Raw genomic sequence first — 15,512 nt, forward strand, 5'->3', positions numbered from 1 at the left:
TAAACTATTGATATGAATTTTTATAATTTTACAAAATCGTACCTTTTTTTCATTTTATTTCAAAAATATTATTAGAGATAAATCAGGTCCTAGTTCATAATATTTTTCATGCTACTAAAATAAAAAATTTATAATTATATAAATTTCAGTAAATCAATTTATATAGTGGAAATATTAAAATTATGTGAGGCCTAAAATAAACAAGTAAATGATTTATAAAATAAAGTAAAGAGAAATTTTATATAATTATTTTTTAAAACACAAAAACTAACTTATATAATCGGACTAGTATTTTTTTTTTTTTGACAAGATTTTTTTTTTTTTTTGAGAAAGTAAAGTATTTATTCTTAATTTTAATATATCCAATTTTTTTCTTAATTTTCCATCTAATGTGGCGGGCTGAAAAAAATTTCATTTGCGCCAAAATTTAAGAACCTAGCGACTCCCCATCTTTGTACTCTTTCCCTAACCTAGGTTTCTCGCGTCTTGAAATTCCTTTGCGCCAAAAATTCACTCACTGTCCATTGTCAATCGACACTGGAAATCGAAGGTTTTTTTCGCCACAGATTGATTCTTATTCTTCCCTAATTTCTGGGCAACAACAACTTCACCGTTAACGCCATCTGTGGTATTCTCTCTGCTTTCTGTTACATGTTTTACGTTTTTGCTTGCTGAAAAATTTAGAATTAATTCTAATTGGTTGGTTATTAGACATTTTGAAGTTGAAAAGCGAGATGTTTAATTGTTTAATAATACCTGGACATTGTTCAATTTTAGTTTAACACAGAGCTCACTTTTAGTTTCTTTTTTTCTGCATCTTACTCTCATATGGGTCTGCATCTTCTTTCCGTTTGCTTATATTAGGAACTTGAGTGGGTAATTCTTAAGAGCACCTGATAGGAAACATGCTTTACATCTCATTACCAACTCCTAAATATAACAAACTGCAGTTTGTGACCCATACTTATATAATTTGAAAACAGTTCATAGCAACTCAGTTTCATGGGGATTTAAATTGACAAATGAATTACTTCAAAATTGATGATAATAGTCTTGAATCCTTTCTATTATTAGGTATTAGGATCCTGTTTTTAGCAGAGAAGGCTCTAACATTCATGATGGTGTTGTTCATAGTGTTAATCAGGTAAAACTTCTGTAACTATTAATTCTTTGTATACCAGAATCATTGTTGAATGTCTCATGCATGTTTGAGCTGATATTTATTGAAATATTCATGCTTTATTTGTTTGTGGTTTTTATAGTAATTTATTTGAAATTTGATAACTTTTTTTGTGTAAAAATATTCTTTATGTTGTGGTATAGAGAGATCCCTTCAACCCAAAAACACAACCCTTGCAATTCAATATTAATAAATGAAAAGCTCAACATTTTATAGCTGGTAGCTCCCAGAAATAGAATACAAAATATACATGTTGCAGATGCTTGAAATGGAGGAAGCAACCATTCCACGGTCACAAATTCATATACCATCATTATTAAGTTTATGCATATAAAGTGAGGAAGCATATTAGAGTAATTTCTGCAGCATATCTTTTCATTTTACAAATGTATGCAGCCTGTTGAAACAGATATTTTAGAAAATTATATTTATTATAAAAAAACCAATGCTCACATCCTCTTTTGTGAACATCAGTGGTGGGACTTCACGGCAATAGCAGTGCATCCAAAAGTCTGGCTATTGCTTAGAATCAGCAGCAGTTAAAGAACGTGCAATCTGACAACTCTTCCAATCTTACTTCTGCTACTTCTCTCTACAGGTAAAATAGAATGGAGTTATTGCTTATTCTTATATTGTTTCCTTATCATTCTATCATCCATTTTCTTTCTCAAAATGCATTGCTTGAATACTTTCATTCTTCACAAGTCTGAAGGAGAATTTTACAGTTCATATGTGGTCAAATTAGACCTATAAAACTGCTTTTTGAACTATAACTAGTTGTAATTTTAGATGCAAGTGAAATGAGCTACACATTATTTACCCAGTTGATGTTTGGAGCTAAAGGTCTTGTTAGGCAGGCTGGATGTCTGTGATGATAATTGATGGAGGTTGATTGTGACAAATTGAAAAAGTAGGAGCTGAAGCATAAAATTAGAAAAAAACCAGTATGTGGATTTAATTGCACTACAATTGTCACAACTAATCATAGTTACTCATAAATTTCACATATTATAATAAATAAATTGAGTAAAATATTATTTAGTCCCTATAGTTTTACCTAATAGACTAGTCAGTCCTTTGTCTATTGTCCCTCAGTTTTGGTTCGGTTAGTCATGACATTAGATTTATTTACAAACAAATACTTTCTTTCATTATTAGGATTTTTAAGCTAATAGGCAGGTAGTTCAATCATACTTTCTTTGAGTCTGAACATGTCCTGTTTATGAATCAATTTAGAAAATAATGAATAAGATTGAATAAACTTATATTTTTCAGTTGCCTCCTTTTTGTGGAACTTTACTATCATTGTTATGGAAAACACTAAAAGTAAATCATGCTCATATCTTGCATTCAATCAGTTTTGTGACGCTTCAATCCTAAAAGAATATCTATCACAATGAAGCTGAAGTTTTGAGATGCATTTTCGTTGTTCTTCTTTTTGTTTGTAGTTGTAGCTAGAACCACCAAGAATTTGAACGACAAAGGAAATTTCAACTGCGCCATTTTAGCTTAGTATCATGTGCTATATAACGTCTGAAGCTAGACTGTAGAGAAGTAATATGCTTTCGTGCGGGAGCAGAGTTCATATTGTTATTCTTGAAACACTTTTTTTTTAGCAATGGTTTGCATAATATATCAAGTAGTAGGTCTATATTGAGTAAATGAAATATAATATATTGAGTAAATGAAATATAATATTTTGAGACACATTCTTCTTTTTGTTTAGAAATTTGAGATTTGTTCTTGTTTTTTTTTTTAATTCATTTTATCATTTCCAAAGACTTAGGCATTTTCATTTTGTTGTAGCAGTTAATAGCATGATCAGTACCATTTCTTATAGTGTAGGATGCTTATATTTAATGATGGAGGAGATAAGAAAAATTTGAATGATTGTAAATTTTATTTATGATTCTATCCCTTCTTTTATCTTCATGCTCAACAATTAGGGACCCTTTATTATAAGGAATGTATAATTCTCTTCATATAGAGGAATAATATGAGTAATTATAGGGATATATTTCCTTCTTTAGTTTTTCCTACAGTATTTTATCACATGATACTAAGCTATCACGTAGTATTGCATTTGCAAACACTAATTCAATTTATTTAAGTTTTTGCAGAAGCTAGGAGCTTTGAAGCTTACATTGCTCTGTGTCTGCAGACTGACTGTTACTGGGACTTGGCTTGCAACACATATGTTGGCTTTTAGTAACATGTATAACTATGATATTCAAATTCTAATATTATCTTTGTTTTGTTTTCATTTTAATATGATAATATTGGTTCTTTTCTTGGAGTTCATCAATAGATGGTCTTTATTTTCAAATTAAGCAAAGTAATTTTTACATTTTGTAGTAGCTATTTTCAATCTAAAAATTTATATTTTTTCCTTGGTGTTGCTGCACGATTTTTTGTTGGATGATCTAACAATTAATATTTATTTAATAATTATTTATTCTCTTTAAGAATGGTTAAAATTATGGACTAGCTATTTTTTTATCCTTTTGTTCTTATAGATTTTAATGTAGCTCATTCAAATCCAAAAGCTTATGCAAGAATAGTAGTAATAATAATAATAATAATAATAATAAAAGAAATTAAATAAAGTATAAAGTTTTACGAGTGTTTTATTTTCGCCACGGTTATACTCGTAGCTAAGCAAGGTTTCTTGCCACGAGTGTTCTATTTTCGCCACAATTATGTTTGTGGCAAAGTGGAGTTGATTGCCACGGGCCACTATATCTTGCCACGTGTATTTTATTGTTGCCACGATTTTATCCATGGCAAATGGATAAGATTAGCCACGGATTTTCTCGTGGCATAAAAACCAATTTATGCCACGACCATTATTTTTCCGTGGCAACTATCTAGCCACGCTCACTTGCGCCACGGGAGTACCTATCTTGATTTTCTGTGGCTAAATAGCATAGCCACGAAAATAATACACTTGGGCCACGATTTTAACCGTGGCGCAAGTGATGAATTGTTGTAGTGCATAATTGAAACATCACAAACCTGAAATGTCATTGAACAGAAATATCACTGAACTAAAATATTACTAAACTGAAACATCACTGAACTGAAACATCACTAAATCGAAACATCACTAAACTGAAACATCACTAAACTAAAACATTACTGAACTGAAAAATCACTAAACTGAAACATTATTAAACTAAAACATCACTAAACTGAAATACTATTGAACTAAAAATCTCTATATTGAAATATTACTAAACTGAAACATTACTGAACTGAAATATTACTAAACTTAAACATCACTGAACTGAAACATCACTGTACTGAAACATCACTAAACTGAAACATTACTGGACTGAAAAATCACTAAACTAAAACATCACTAAACTAAAACATTACTAAACAGAAACATCATTAAACTGAAATATTACTAAGCTGAAACATTACTGAACTAAAATATTACTAAACTGAAATATCACTGAACTGAAATATTATTAAACTGAAACATTATTAAATTGAAACATTACTAAACTGAAATATCACTGAACTGAAATATTATTAAACTGAAACATTATTAAATTGAAACATTACTAAACTGAAACATCATTGAACTGGAATTTTACTAAACTGAAATAGCACTGAACTGAAACATCACTAAACTGAAACATTACTCAATTGAAACATTACTGAACTAAAATATTATTGAACTGAAATTTTACTAAACTGAAACATTATTGAATTGAAACATTACTGAACTAAAACATCATTGAACTGAAATTTTACTAAACCGAAACATCATTCAATTGAAACATTACTAAACTGAAACATCACTAAACTGAAACGTTACTAAACTGAAACATGACTAAAGTGAAACATTACTGAACAGAAACATCACTTAACTAAAACATTACTAAACTTAAATATTACTAAACTGAAACATTACTACATTAAAATATTACTAAACTGAAACATCATCAAACTGAAATATCACTGAACTGAAACATCACTGAACTAAAATATTAATAAACTGAAACATTACTGAACTAAAATATTACTAAACTGAAATATTATTAAACTGAAACATTACTAAGCTGAAACATTACCAAACTGAAACATTACTGAGTTGAAATATCACTGAACTGAAACATCACTAAACCAAAACATTACTAAACTGAAACATCACTGAACTGAAACAATACTAAATTGAAACATTACTAAACTGAAATATTGCTAAACTGAAACATTACCGAACTGAAATATTACTGAACTGAAACATTACTAAACTGAAGCACTACTAAACTGAAACATGACTGAACTAAAATATCACTAAACTGAAACATTAGTGAACTGGAATATCACTGAATTGAAACATTACTCAATTGAAACATTACTAAACCGAAACATCACGAACTAAAACATCACTGAACTGAAACATTATTGAACTGAAATATCACTAAACTTAAATATTACTAAACTTAAACATCACTGAACTTGAATATTACTAAACTTAAACATCACTAAACTGAAATATTATTGAACTAAAAATCACTAAATCAAAATATTAATAAACTGAAACATTACTGAACTAAAATATTACTAAAGTGAAACATTACTAAACTGAAATATTAATGAACTGAAATATTACTAAATTGAAACATTACTAAACTGAAACATTACTAAACTGGAATATTATTGAATTTAAACATCATTGAAATGAAATACTGAACTGAAATATTACTCAACTGAAACATCGCTGAATTGAATTATTACTAACTGAAACATTACTAAGCTAAAACATCACTGAACTCAAATATTACTAAACTGAAACATCACTAAACTGAAACATTACTAAACTGAAATATCACTGACCTGAAATATTACTCAACTGAAACATCACTGAACTGAAGCATTACTAGACTGAAACATTACTAAACTGAAACATTACTGAACTAGAATATTACTCAACTGAAACATCACTAAACTTAAATTTCATATAAAGAAATATAGGAAGACAAATAAATTAAACAAATATGTTATCTGAAAAAAATCTCATGACATAATTGATTATGCCCTATATCATTTGTAAAATGCTACAATGATGGAAATTATTATGTAAACTGTCATCATAGTTACCAAGATGCCAATTTCTCATAAATTTCCTGACATTTTTAATTAGTAGGATGTCATTCAAGGGTAATAGAGGTGATGGTAATAATAAATAAGTCATCATCGAAATACATGTAAAATGACATCGTACCAATAGGCTGATATCGTATGAGGTTGATTCAAATGACATAATGTAACTAAGTTGGAAAGTAACTTAATGTAAGCTCAATTTATAAATCATTAGGATTGTAAGCTCAATTTATAAAATTTGAGGATTGTAAGCTCAATTTGTAAATCCTTAGAATCGTAAGTTCAATTTATAAATTCTTATGTTTTTTTATTTCTTTAAGCTTTCATTTATTTACAAACAATCATTTAGCTTACAATCTCTAACGTAATAGATATAAGCTCAATTTTATAAATCTTTAGGATTGTAAGCTCAATTTAAATCCTCATGATTGTAAGCTCAATTTAAAAATTTATCAATGTTAGGGGTGAACTTACTCTTCACTGCCAAGGTTAGGTGCAAAATTGCACTATTTTAGACGTTAGAGAAAGATTGCTCCTAGCCGTAAACTTTAGGGGTATTTAGGTAAAGAAATTTTATACGTATCATAATTCATTTAAATATTTATCATTTCTATTTATATAGGTAAATGGATGGAGACCACTAATATTTTGAACATCTTAATTATTTTTATAGAGTTTACTATACATAAAGTTTTTAGATATATATTCCGATGCAAAATTCAACACTTGATCAAAAACCACAAAATAATATTTTCCCCTTTGTGATGCAAGTAAAGGTATGTGTAGAGTTGAATAAAAAAAAAGTATGTGTAGAGTTGAATAAAAAAAAAAGTATGTAGACACAAGCCTCGAATGAAAAACCTGCATTACAAATGTTTCTCCAGGGAGAAAATGTTGGTTTTAATGGTCACAGCTTCCAAATGGGGTGGTGGAAGAGAAAATCGAGAGAGCATAAATTAAATTATTATCACAATCAAACATGGTTTAAATAGAGTAAGAAGGACGATTTTAGTCGTTTTTATATATATATATATATGATTTTATTATTATGGATTTATTATGGAGAGAGAGTATTTTTAGAAAATATGGACAATCATTTATTATAGAGAGAAATATACATCTAGCTAACCTGATAACCTATTGGTAGCCTACTATAGTAGGTCACTTAATCAGAATATATTAGTCTCCATTAATGGAAACTTTCCATTGAGAACTCTCCCATATATATATATATATATATATATATATATATATATATATATATATATATATATATATTATGATTTTAAGTTACATTATAAAATTATAATATTTTTAGTATCCATCAAGAGTAATCCGGATATGTGGCTTTAATTAAAGTCCGTATTTAGTGAGAAATACGACATATGTACACAATTGAAAGACCTATCGGGTATGGCAAAGAAGTGTTGAGTAAGACCATGATGGTTTGGCAAAATAATGAGATATCTCGATTCTATTATATTGTGGGGATTGATACATACAGGGATTATCTCTCGAATGGATACGATTTGTGATGAATTTATTGATATACAGTTTGTGAAGTGTTTATCGAGATACGATTTGTGAAGTATTAAAGATATACAGTTTATGAATTAACTATTGATTTACGGTTGATTTGAGTAAATGGTTAATTGCGAACCTATTTAGTTGAGATTTTGAACAAATAAATATGTATATAACTATTTTGAGCACAAGTTTTGGTATTAAGTATTTTAATAAAGTGATTTATATTTTGACAATGTGTGATATTTGAGAAATAATATTTATAACAAGTTTATGCTATTTTAAATTGCATATTTGGTTAAAAGCATTATTTTGAATGTTTTATTATGGTTTAATCCAGAAAATGTTCATTTTTAAGAATATAAATTTTATATGATATATTTTGGAAATTAAAATATATATAGTTATTTTGAGTATAAGTATTTTATGTAGTTGATAATTGCTTACTGAGATTTCTGTCTCACGTTTCTCAAATGTTTTAATGTTTTTAGGTGTGAAAGTACAAGATATAGAGAAGGTTACTGACCGATTAGGCGAGGTTTGAAAGTTGTTGCTTATGGTTAGAATGATCGTTAGAATTTTAGTATTACAATTGTAATATAATGGAGTTAGTAAATATACTGAATTTCTTGAATAACTAATGTAGTAGGAATATGAGTTTATTATTTTAGAATATATATCTAAGAAGAATACTTGAAAAGTGTGACATTTTGGATAATTTAGAGACTCATAGATGTTGATTTTGGTATTTCTATTTCACGTCCGATGCCGATTGAGGCCGTTTAGGGTCGGGTGTGACAATGGAGAATGGTTCATTCTCGCTCCAAGGAACGGAAATTGTGCCTTTGGCACCCAGAATAATTCCACAGACTAAATTCCGATACACAAGATGGAGTTTGAATTAAAAGATTTGTTGAACGCAAGGCGTGGATTAAATCTCCAAAATCCTGTCAACATCCTCCAAATATCTCGATAAGTCATATCTCTACCAGGATGGATATGTGATGTATCACATGGTGGAAAACCAAACCATGTATGTAATTCGGGATATCCAAATATAAAATCCTTCCCATTGTTACGAAAACTGAGACGAACTCGCCGCTTGTCAACGAATCGTATTGTTAAAAAGAACTCTACTACCCAATTTCCTATAAATGGGAAACGCATGGATGAAAACTTAGTCCATCTTAAATTGTTAAGATAACGGTTTATATCACTGCTGATACCGAGTTCATCATTCAAGAACTTATCCATATACATCATGCCACAGAACATAACATAGCGGAAGTGCAAATAACGTCGTCCCTCATCTTCGTTGAAAATAGGGAACCACGCACCATAACGTGCTGAGATGTCAACACGCTTTCCGTGATTGGGATTATGTTTCTTTAATTATTTTGGAGAAGAAGTCATGATTAAGCGGATTTTTGGTGTTTGAAAACTTAAGAAAATTAAAATAGAGAATTCAGAATTTCTAAAGATAGATGAAAAGATATAAAAATTCTATAGAAAATTTAAATTTATAGGTTTCTAATCCAAAAATTATGACTGTTAAAAACGAAAAGGTGCCAATTGGTACCTTTTGGTGAAAAACAATTTAAAAATTTGAAATTAATGCATGTGAGAAAAAGGGAAGGAGGAGAAAATTTTCTGACCAATGTTGAAGAATCGCGTGTCACGGTCAAGATTTTTTAGAATCTCGGTCACGACACGCTTTTTCCACTGGCAAAGTGCTGTGCGCCGGACCTCCCTAAATCTCCGTAAAGACTTGCAAAATCTCTACATGAGCAGAAACTTTACATAAAACCTTAAAACAAGAATCTCTGTTGAGATTTTAATAATCTCTGCATGAGCAGAAATCCTTCTAACTTCAAACAAAAGTCACTATTGAGATTTTAATAATCTCTACACAAACAGAAACTTAATGTTTGATGTAATTTCACCTAAATTTAATTCAATTGAGATTTAAAAACATTTTTTTATAATTAAGATACAAAACATATTTCCTTAATATATTTTTAATGATCAAAATTTATTTTTCTTCTAATCTAACTATTAATTTCTAATTAATACACTAAACTGAAATGAAATGATAAAAGCTAAAAACTAAAAACTAAAACATGAAAATAATCCCTTAAGAAACCTCAAGGGACATCTAAATATTGCACAAATTCAATTACTTGGACGGGAGCTCCATCATAATAAATCTTACAATGATTACTGTTAACCTTGAATCGTTCTCCCTTAGAATTTTCCAATTCCAAAGCTCCATGATTAAATGCATCAGTAACCAAATATGGTATCGTCCATCTAGTTAAGCTTACCTGGAAACAACCTCAATCGGGAATTGAAAAGTAAAACTTCATCCCTAATCTTGAAAGTTTTAACCGTAATTCTAGCATCATGCTATTTTTTCACTTTCTCTTTGTACACCCTAGCGTTTTCATAGGACAAGTAACGTAACTCATCCAATTCATTTAAATCGAACAAACTCTTTTTACATGCAATTTGTAAATCATAATTAAGGGTTTTAGTTGCCCAAAATGCCTTATGCTCTAATTCTACCGGTAAATGACAAGCTTTACCATAAACTAATCTATATGGTGTTATTCCTATAGGTGTTTTAAATGCGGTATGATATGCCCATAGCGCATTGTTAAGTTTGTGAGACCAGTCACTCCTAGAAGATGAAACTGTTTTCTCTAGTATCCACTCGAGTTCTCTATTTGTTATTTCTACTTGAGCATTCGTTTGAGGATGGTATGGAGTAGATACACGGTGATGTACTCTGTATTTCTTCATAAGCGATTCAGACCTTTTATTAATAAAATGAGTACATCCATCGCTTATCATTGCTCTAGGAACTCCAAATCGACAAAATATTTCGTTTAAAAACTTAACAACTACCTTAGCATCATTAGTCGGGGTTGCGATTGCTTCAACCCACTTTGAAACATAGTCTATGAGTACTAAAATGTAATTTTTGCCAAAAGAAGGAGGAAAATGACCCACAAAGTCGATTCCCCACACATCAAAGATTTCAACCCCCAACATGCTCGGTAGAGGCATTTCATCTTTCTTGCCTAAATTTCCTGCTCTTTGACACTTATCACAACGGTTAACAAACAAACGAACAACTTTCAACAGAGTAGGCCAAAAGAATCCACATTCTAATACCTTTGCAACTGTTTTACTTACACCGTTATGACCTCCACAAGGGCTTACATGACATTCAAATATAATAGAATTATATTCCGACTCACTAAGACATCTCCTAAGAATTCCATCACCACATGTTTTGAACAAGAATGGATCTTCCCAAAAGAATTTTTTAACATCTGAAAAGAATTTATTCTTTTGCTGGAAATTCAACCCATCAGAAACTATATTTGCAACAAAGTAATTAGCTATATCTGCATACCATGATGCTATTAGAATTTTTACTAGCATGAGATGTTCATCAGGGAAATCATCTCGTATGCCTATGGTCTCACCAATGAGACCATTTTCATCTTCAAGTCTTGCTAGATGATCGGCGATAAGATTCTCGACTCCCTTTTTATCTTTTATTTCAATATCAAACTCTTGCAACAATAAGACCCACCTAATAAGACACAGTTTTGCATCTTTCTTAGCAAACAAATACCTCAAAGTAGCATGATCGGTGTAAATTATGACTTTAGACCCTAACAAGTATGATCTAAACTTATCACATGCAAAATCTACCACTAGCATTTCCTTTTCAGTTGTTGTATAATTTAATTGAGCTTCGGATAAAGTATGACTTGCATAATATATGACATGAAGTTTCTTATCTTTCCTTTGACCTAATACACATCCTACGGCTAAATCACTTACATCGCACATAATTTCGAAAGGTAAATCCAATCGAGCTTAGCAATTATGGGTGCACTGACTAAAGCAATTTTCAATGTATTAAAGGCTTGCAAACAATCCTTATTAAAATCAAAAGGAGCATCTTTGATAAGTAAATTAGTAAGTGGCTTGGCAATTACATAAAAGTTCTTTATAAACCTTCTGTAAAAACCTGCATGTCCTAAAAATGACCTTACTCCCTCAACCGTGGTTGGTGGGGGTAAATTTTTAATTACTGAAGTCTTTGCTCTATCCACTTCCAATCCTTTTTCAGAAATTTTATGTCCTAAAACAATTCTATCATCTACCATGAAAAGAATCACCATATACGGAAAAGTCATCCATCTAGACAACACTTTATCTAAGTTTTGTAAACATGCATCAAAAGAATCACCATATACGGAAAAGTCATCCATGAATACTTCCATGATATCTTCAATAAAATCGTTAAAAATGGTAGTCATACAATGCTGAAACATTGCAGGTGCATTACATAGACCAAAGGGCATTCTTCTATAAGCAAAAGTTCCATAGGGACATGTGAAGGTAGTTTTATCTTGGTCATCCGGGTAAATATAAATTTGAAGGAATCTGGGATACCCATCTAGGAAACAATAAAATACATGACCAGCTATCATTTTGATCATTTGATCAATGAAAGGAATAGGAAAATGATCTTTCCTAGTTACCGTATTTAGGTTCCTATAATCTATACAAACCCTTCAACCTGTGGTGGTTCGTGTAGGTATTAACTCTCCTTCATCATTTCTAACTACGGTCATACCTCCTTTCTTTGGTACACAATGGATCAGACTAACCCATTCACTATCCAAAATTGGATAGATGATGTTATCCAAAAGTTTTATGATCTCATTTTTAACTACTTCTTTCATGTTCAGATTTAGGCGTCATTACCTATCCGCTTTAGGAGATTTTCCTTCTTCTAAGTGTATCCTGTGCATGACAATGCTCGGATTAATTCCCTTAAGGTCTGAAATTTTCCACCCTATACTTCATATCCTATTTCTAACAATTTCTTTTAAACTCATCTCTTATTCATTAGTCAATTTGTTAGAGATAATAATAGGTAGAGTATCGCCTTCACCTAGAAAAGCGTATCTCAAATGGCTGGACAGTTCTTTCAACTCTAATTTTGGTGGTTTTAAAACTGAGGGTGGTATTGGTCTATCATCACGAATCAAAGGCTCTGGAGCCTTATCTTCCATTTCTTCTTCAATTATTGGTTCTATAACATTTTCCTCTTTAGCAATATCACTAACACATTCATCAACCAAATCAAGTTCCATACAAACAAACTGTTCCATATGATATTTCATAGCTCTATCCATATTAAACTCAATCTCATCCTCACCTATTCTCAAAATTACTTCCTTCAGATACATCGACTAATGCACGTCCCGTACTCATAAACGATCTACCAAAAATTAATGGACAATTAACATCATATGCAAAGTCGAGTATCACAAAGCCGATAGGAAAAATAAATTTATCGACTTTTACTAACACATCTTCAATTATACCATATGGCATTTTAGTGGTTTGATCCGCTAATTGCAAAACCATATTAGTGCATTTAATATCTTCTTCAAGACCTAACTTCTTAAATATTGATAATGGCAATAAGTTAATGCTTGCACCTAAGTCACAAAGATAACTTGGGAATTCAATATCTCCCAATTTATAAGGAATGGTGAAACATCATGGGCCTTTCAACTTAGTCGGCACATGACTCGACACAATTGAACTGCAATCTTCCGTTAATGCTATAGATGAAATACCTTCCCAGCTTATTTTCTTAGAAATCAAATCTTTCAAAAACTTACCATAGTTAGGAATTTGAGTTATTGCATCCATAAACATTAAATTAATATGAAAATTCTTAAGTTTATCTAGAAATATTAAAAGTTGTTTATCATAGTCCTTGTTTCAGACTTTTTGTAGAAAAGGGGGTTTTGGTTGAAATGCACTTGCATTTGCTTTTTTGGGCGAACTCTTTGAATTTTCATTCACTTCTTTGGACTTCGTCATCAAATCGTTTTCCTACAAAATGTTAGTAACATTGCCGAACATTTCCGGACCTAAATAATGTTTTCCCGATCTAAGAGTTATAGCCTTAATTTCTCTTTATGATTTTCTTCCGTATGGCTAGGACGGCTACCCACCTTGCGGGATGGAATTGACTTGGCAATTTGTACTTCCAAATTATGGATGCTAGACGAGTGGATCTTAAACAATTGATCAAACTTATTTTCAATATGTTTAAAATTTTCATCATGGTTGTTCATCTTATACCACCAATAGCATCAATAAACTTATCAATTTTGGAAGAAAGTGTACCAATAGAATCTCTTGATTGATTTTGATAATTATTAGTTCTATCTTGATTAGCATTAGTATTATTATTCTCTTTCCAATTAAAATTTGGATTATTGCTCCATCAGGGATTATAGGTATTCGAATACGGGTTATTGATTCGATTCTATCCTTGGACAAAATTTACCTGTTCTACCTCATCCGCACCACTACAATCCATTTCATCTTGGATGGGGTTTCTATTAACATCACACAGTGTCATAAGCTTGTCAATTTTATTTGAAAGTGCAAAAAATTGTGCTTGTAACATCGCTATGGGGTCAAGATTAATTATAGCTTTAATGGATGACGAAGTCGAGGACGATGGTTTTGGAGTAACCGGTGTCTGTGCATGTTTTGCAGGCCACATGCTACTGTTAATAGCCATTTCCTCTAAAAGTTCTTTTGCTTCAGCAGATGTCTTCTTCTAAATAGTCCTCCTGATATAGCATCTAGTGAACCCATTGTGGTAGGATTTATACGATTGTAAAAGGTTTGCATTAAAAGTTCATCGGGTAAATGATGGTGTGTGCATAAACGTTAAAGTTCTTTGAAGAGTTCCTATGCTTCATACAAGGTTTCATTTTCATGTTATATAAATGATGTAATTTCTTTTATGATTTTTTCTGTTTTGGCTAGGGGAAAATATTTGGATAAAAATGCTTGGGCTAATTGGTTCCAAGTTTGGATTGTTCTGACCGGCAAAGAATTCAACCAAACCTTAGCCATGTCCTTCAATGTGAAAGGGAAAAGGGGAAGTTTGACTGCTTCGGCAGAAACGTCTATAATTTTGAAGGTGTCACAAATCTCAAGATAGTCAAATGGGCATTTGGATTTTCGTTAGGCAATCCATAAAAAGTAACACTGTTTTATACCACATTCAATAATGCTGGTTTTATTTCAAACTGGTGTGCATTAATTTGGGGTCTAACTACACTATTGGTAACTCCGTTAACCCCTGGTGTAGCATAATCCATAAGTCTAGGGCGTTCTCCCATTTGTACTGCTTGTGGTTCTTGATTTTGTGTCTCTTTATTCTTTTTCTTTTTATTATTTTTCTTTAGTGTCTTCTCAATTTCTGGATCAAGTGATTCCGATTGAATGCCCAAACTTCTAGTACTGTGCATGAACAGAAATTAGACGCACGAACTGAAATTACCTTAAAAAATTTGAAAAATAAAATTTGTAAGTAGATATAATATATAATATAAATATAAATACAAGTATCTATAAACCAAGATTAAGAATAAAATACAAAACATAATTTTTTAAAAATCAAATTGTCGTTCCCCGGAACGACGCTAAAAACTTGTTGAGCGATTTTCGCAAGTGCACGATTTCGCTTGTAGTAATAAAAAGATATCGATCCCACAGGGAACGTTTTGATAAATAAAAATTATACTTCTGATTAAATTCGTTTTCTCGAGGTTAATAGAAAAATCGT

At 30.8% G+C, this 15,512-nt stretch overlaps 1 long non-coding RNA gene and 1 other non-coding gene across 2 annotated transcripts; both read left to right on the forward strand.

Annotated features, from left to right (window-relative positions):
• Window positions 1-414: 414 nt before the first annotated feature.
• On the forward strand, window positions 415-3,574 carry LOC136233212 (uncharacterized). Its single transcript, XR_010690734.1, has 4 exons — window positions 415-628; window positions 1,075-1,144; window positions 1,655-1,778; window positions 3,301-3,574. It is a non-coding gene; the product is annotated as an uncharacterized lncRNA (long non-coding RNA).
• Window positions 3,575-14,585: 11,011 nt separating this feature from the next.
• On the forward strand, window positions 14,586-14,692 carry LOC136234342 (small nucleolar RNA R71). The gene has a single exon (XR_010691230.1). It is a non-coding gene; the product is annotated as a small nucleolar RNA R71 (small nucleolar RNA).
• The last annotated feature ends 820 nt before the right edge of the window (window positions 14,693-15,512 follow it).

The sequence above is a fragment of the Euphorbia lathyris genome, chromosome 6, assembly GCF_963576675.1.
Source record: "Euphorbia lathyris chromosome 6, ddEupLath1.1, whole genome shotgun sequence".
Classification (NCBI taxonomy): Eukaryota; Viridiplantae; Streptophyta; class Magnoliopsida; order Malpighiales; family Euphorbiaceae; genus Euphorbia; species Euphorbia lathyris.